Below are 6000 nucleotides of genomic sequence, written 5' to 3'. Positions count from 1 at the left end.
TCCAGTGAGACGAGGAACTCCACCCAAGACAAGCCCGGCAGCGGGGCTGGTCTGCGCCCCAGGACAGCCCCTCTCGCGGGTGGGCAGAGCCCGGGGGTCACACGAGCTGTCCTCATCTCCAATCCCATCACTGGCAGCTCGTGGGCGTGGCCCGGCGCCTGCATCCCTCTTTCCAGGGAGCTCCTGCGGCGGTGACAGTCCCCGTTTGCTCAGAGCACCGTAAATAAAGCGGCTTTTGGCCAACACCCGCGGCCGAGTCCTGCTCCGGGCCAGGAGTTTCAGCGCTGAGCTCACTCCTGTCCCAGCCCCAGCGCGTCCCCGCCCGGTGCTGGGAGGAGCAGGGATGCAGGGAATGAGCGCTGGCGGGTGCACCCAGCTCAGGGAGAAAGGGAGAGGGCAGGAAAAGGAGTCAGAGCTGAGGATGGGGTTATTCCGCCTAAAAAACTGCAGATCTCCTGCTCGGGGGGTGCTGGTGGCCCATCCCAGAGGGATCAGAGCAGGGTGGGGCCAAAGGGAACCTCCCAAGGGAGGTCTGAGCCCCGCAAGGCCGTGCTAAAGGAGAGCAGGAGGAGGCAGGTTCAGAACAAGCAAAAAGAGGGTTTTATTCAGTGTGTGGTTGCTCTGTGACAGGCTGGGCACAGGTCCTGTGTGTGCTGAGCTTGTCCCGCTGTCAGGCCCAGAGGGAGCTCGGGGAAGAGGTTTCCATCAGGATGAGTTATCTGCACTCATGGAAACACCCCTGCCTCGAGTGGTCCCTGCCCTGGGAGAGCCCAGCCCTGCACAGGAGGTGCCAGCATCCCTCTGCCCCGTCTGGGAGGCTCCGTGCTCTGTGCTGGCATCAGCCCAGCCTGGAGCTGCCCAGGCTGCCCGGGTGGCACCAGGAGCTGATGCCAGAGGGTTCCCCAGCCCTGACGGACAGAGCAGTCCGGTGCTGAGGGAACACATCCAGGAGGAGGAGGATTCCAGGAGCTCCCTCTGGTTCAAACATTCCTGGAAATGAACAATCCCTTCCTCTGGGAGCCCCCTGCCCCAGGAAGAGCCTTGCTCTGGAAAAAGCGTCATGAGGACAACCTGAGCGAGCACAGCTCCAGGCTGGGCTCTGGCAGGACAGGGAGCCAAGGCCGCTCCTGGTGTGACACGGATCCGGCCGGGCCTGGCCAAGCTCTGCATCACTTCCACCAAATCCCTATCCCTGCAGAGCCGGATCTGTCACACAGCCGGACACTCGGCATGGCCTGCAGGATCCTCCTCCCTGGGGCTGGGCTCCTTTCCAGATGCCTTCGGGATGTGCCAGGGGGGTGGAACAATTTCCAGGATTTATTGTTTACAGCCAGAGGTGCTCATTCTATGAGGGATACACAGGGAAATGCCTGTGGAGCCACCTCCAAGTCATTCCTTCCCTGGGATCACATCCAAAAGCTCTCACCACAGTCCCAAAATATCCCTTTCCATCCAGTATGCCCACGTTCCTCTTCCTCTGCCTGGTTAAGAGACCCTCGGGGCTGGGCTGAGAGCTCTGCAGAGGTTTCCCAGGATTATTTAGCAGGATTGCTCTCCCATGCCCAGCTCGCCATGGCCTTTCCTTGCAGGAGAAGCTGAGCTGGGGCCACAGACCTGCCCTGACCCCCCAGACCCTGGCAGTGCAGCCCGGGCTGTGCCACGGCCCCCAGCCCTCCCTGGGCTTTCCCAACTCCCGGAGTGTGTGGGATGCACAGCAAAGCCCAGCACGCTGGGGAAGGGCAGAGGGCAGCTCTTCCAGGGCCGCCGCTGAGAGAGCACCGGGCAGGACGAGATAAGAACATCTCTGGGAAATCTGAGTCACCCTGGCGTTCCGTGGGGTGGGAGCGGTGGGAACGCTGTCCTGGCGAGAGCTCGGACAGCTCCAGCCTCTCCTGACACAGCAGAGCAGCCTCGGCACTGCCAGGGCAGGGGGAAGCCAGGGATGGCTGTTCCTGTGTGGAGCAGTGAGAGCTGCAGCGAACAGCCGCCCTCCAGGCCCTGCCTCCCTCCTCCCTGTGCTGCTGGCCTGCCTTTATTCCCTGTAGGGAACGTGCCAGTGCCAGCCCCCCGTCCCCATGCATGGCTTGGACCTTTTCCTGGGGGAGGAAAGTGCCAGTTTGGGACTCCCCAGCCCATCCCAGCAGTGCCAGCTCCAAAGGATGGGTGGGGAGAAGGTTTGGGAGGCCCAAACAAGGCCCTGGCACCCTCTGGCAGTGGCAGGGAGCTTTGACACTTGTGGGGGTTGGCACGGCCTCACCCATGGGCACATCAGCCCCATCTCCCATCCTGTGTGTGAGGACAGAGCCTGGCCTTTCACCCCACTTTTGGGACAAAAGGCTCCTGGTCCATGGCTTTGGCACTGGTCCGACACAGTGAACCCCCAGTGACCTTCCCATCACCAGCCGGGTGCTCCCCAAAGATCTCATCCCAGGGAGCAGAGACAGACCCTTTCTTGGGAAGTCAGTTTATTTATGGTTTATCTGCACAGCCCTGGCACACGTCTGTGTTGGTGGGAAGGAGAGGGGCAGCGAGGAGACACCAAGCTCCAACTCCAGCAGTTAAATATTAGAAGTAATTTCTATCCTACTCTGAGCCAGACAGGCTCTTTGGGTGTGCTTTGTCACACTTGGGGCTGGACACACCAAACCCACCTGCTGAGAGCTCCTGGGACACTGGGATTCCTCGGATGTGGGGGGTGTCCTGAGGGCCCCATGGGGTTAAAATGGACTTGACTTCACCTGTATGGGGTTGGTTTAAACAAATGACCAAAAGTTAAATCAGTTAATTGGAACCTTCTTCTGTGGTTGTCAGTGACTGACACTGTTCAGCTACCAGCAAATACAGGTCATGAATGGCAATAAATTGCAATAAATTCCACATCTCGCAGTGTCCAGGCAGTGCTTCCACAGCTTGCATCCACGTCCATGCTTTAAATTCCCTCCAGACACCGAGATTGTCACCGTTTCCCCTCGCAGCTGCTGAGTCCTGCAGACTTCCAAGGTTTCAGCCCTTGAGTTGTGCTCATTTTTTATTCTCTTTCCTTGAAGGCCCTGACACATCCCCGGCTCCGGCGGCTCCCGGCTGGACGCGCTTGGGCGTTGCTAAAGCACATTTAAGGAAAACAGCTCAGAGCATCCCACACACGGACCTGGTGTCTGCCAGGGCTGCGAGCAGCAGCCAGATCTTGGCTTTTTGTTCGGAATGACACAGGAAAGACAGAATGTCTCCCCGCCGACCCCGGGAAGGGTCACACAGATGGCTTCCAGGCCCGGCAGAGGTTTAGGACATGGGATAATTCCCGTGCACATGAGCTGTGCTGCTTCCTCTTGTGTAACTACAGGATTTTTGCAGCTGGAAGTCAGAGGTCCTGCGGCTCAAACCACGAGAGCAGAGCCAAGAGCTTTGCCAAGAGGGGCCAGGGCTGGAATTTCCTCCTGGTACATATTTAGAGCGGGAGAGACCTGAGCTGTGGGTTCACATCTGGGGCTGTGGATGCTCCCAGCTGGAGGAGGACACTCAGGAGGCAGAGCTGGGAGTTATTCCCCGAGGGAATTGCGAGGCTCCTGCTGCTTCAACACCTTTGGGTGTTGTTGAGCCTAAGTTAAGCAGCCACCAAAGTTCAAAACTCCATCCCACATAGGTGGGGCAATCCCAGTGACCCTGCCACACACCTTCCTCTCCCAGCCTGGCAAAGGCCATCCCAGAACAGGGAAATCTAGATTTCCAGGGAAATCTACCTTCTCTCAACCAGATTTGCACAGGTCAAGGTGGAGCCAGGCAGCGACAGCCAAACTGCAGGCTCCTCAAGCTCCTGTGTGGATCAGCCCAGGGATCAGCCCAGGCAGGATCCTTTCCTGGGGAGCATTTATGACATCACAGCTTATTCCCCAAAATCGGGGCAGTCCCGAGGGCTGTTGGAGGAGCCAGCCCAGGCAGCCGGTCCCACACACACAGGGCTGGCAGCAAATTCGCTTTTTACTGGCTTTTTCCAGCTGCAGCGGTTGCTCACACCCCCTGTGACAGCAGAGCAGTGAATCATGTTCCCGTTATATCCCATCGGTTCCCGCTCTCTCCCTGCCCGGCCCCAGCGCTGGTTTTGGTGGCCGCTCCCCTCTTTGCCCACCGCGGTGCCACGCCGGGGCGGCTCCTGGCGCTCCTCGGGCCGCACGATCGATCCCGGGACTTGTTTCCAGCGAGCCCGTCCCGAAAGCTTTCTCTGCTCCATTTTTAAATTGTTATTTATTTAATTGTTCTCGGAACAAAAGGGTAAGGGCTCCCTCTGCTGCCGTGAGAGCACGGATCGAAGTCCTGGCAGGGGCTGGAAGGGACCCAGGGCAGGGGCAGCCCAGCCGTGCGGCTCCAGGTGTTTGCTGCTGCTGCCCTCAGACACCAGGGCCGCGGGGATGAGGAGGGTTTGTCCGGGGGCTCGCTGGTCTGATGTCCCCTAAAGGCTGCCCAGTCTCGTCACACCCCAGGGGATGCTGCCCTCCCCATCCTGCTGCAAACGGAGGAAAATTCCACAGGGATGCTCCAGATCCTGCATTTTTCTCCCGTTGTGCTGAGGATTGGGGTGTCCCACGTGCAGCAGCTGCAGAAGAGCTTGGGGAGGTCAGTCTGATCCCCCTCGTGTGGCTGGGGGAGCCTTGTGAAGGCTCCACATCCCAGAACTCCAACCTGCATCCAGCCCTGACTGCTGTCCTGCCCCAGCTCGTGGCTGAGTCCCCCGCTCTGTGTGCCAGGGATGGAGCAGGAATCAAGCAAAGTCCCTGCCCCCATCTCCATCCAGTCCAGTCCTAATTAAACCAAGCTTTTGGGCAATTAAAACATGAGAAATCAAGGGCTCACAAAAGGGGAGGGAATAGTTTTCCCTCATCCAAAGAGATTTTAGGTGAGGGTTTGGGTTGGGACCTCTGCCCACAGGAGGGTTTGTCACCTCTCGTGGGCTCTCAGGGGCTGGGAAGGAGGTGTGGGAGTTCCCAAGGCCAGAGTGATGCAAATTCCTTTGCAACAGGGTCCGGATGTGAGGGAGGACTCCAACAAGAACAAAACATAATCCGGGTGAGAAGAAACTGAGGTGAGTTTAAACCTGAGAGGAGAGGGAGCAGGTGACAAGCACTGAAGGTCCCACTGGGGGAGAGGATCTCTCTGCGGGGCAGAAGTGACACAAACCATAAAACAGGGCCAGACCCAACAGGGGTGCCCTCAGTAGGAAAGGGTGAGTAAGAGCTGAGCCCTCCCCTGCTCTGGAGTCACAGCAGCAGCAGGGAGAGTGTCCGTGGCACAAACGCTGAGTGACTCACGGGCTCCAGCCGTTACTATGGAGTTGTTTACACAGTGCTTCGGACGAAAAAAAAGGAGGAAAAAACGCTACAGAGCTCACCCAAAATGAATGAAATGGAAGGAGGTTGGTGACACAAGGAGGGATAACTCAGAGGAACAACCCCACAGGCCCAGGAGGTTTCCAGGAGGAGTCCGGAGGGCTCAGGGATGAACTCACGGTGCATTAATCCCCAGACTGATGTTTCTCCTGGTGCCAGATGGGTGGGACGAGGCAAGGGTGATCCTGGTGGTTTTTAAGGATTCTTGGAGGAATGTGAGGAACAACAGAGCAGAAAGTCCAACTCCCATGTGGAGCAAACTGTTGGGACTTCTACAGACCAGGGTTCACAGAGAGAATCAGCTGAAGAACCTCAGCGTGGCTTTGGCAAATATTCTGGGGGATATCAAAGCTCTTGGAAAGTGCAGCAATGGGGGATGGGCTGGCCTGGCATTAACAGCCAGCACGGAGCAGAAGGGGAGCAGGACAGCACAGAAAACCCTTCTGCTCTTACCTGGGGGTATCAAAAGTGCTCCTCGGAGGCTTCACTGTGCTCTGAAAGCCCAGGGGCTGGAGCAGAGCCTGCTGGAGGATCATTTCTGTGGGAGCAGTGTCCCTGCAGAGCATTGGCATCATTCTCAGCCCTTCCAGGGTAAGCAAAGAAACAAAAGTACTTGGGAGAG

The sequence above is a fragment of the Corvus moneduloides genome, chromosome 19 (genome assembly GCF_009650955.1).
Source record: "Corvus moneduloides isolate bCorMon1 chromosome 19, bCorMon1.pri, whole genome shotgun sequence".
Classification (NCBI taxonomy): domain Eukaryota; kingdom Metazoa; phylum Chordata; class Aves; order Passeriformes; family Corvidae; genus Corvus; species Corvus moneduloides.
Note: the sequence above shows the minus strand (reverse complement) of the source record.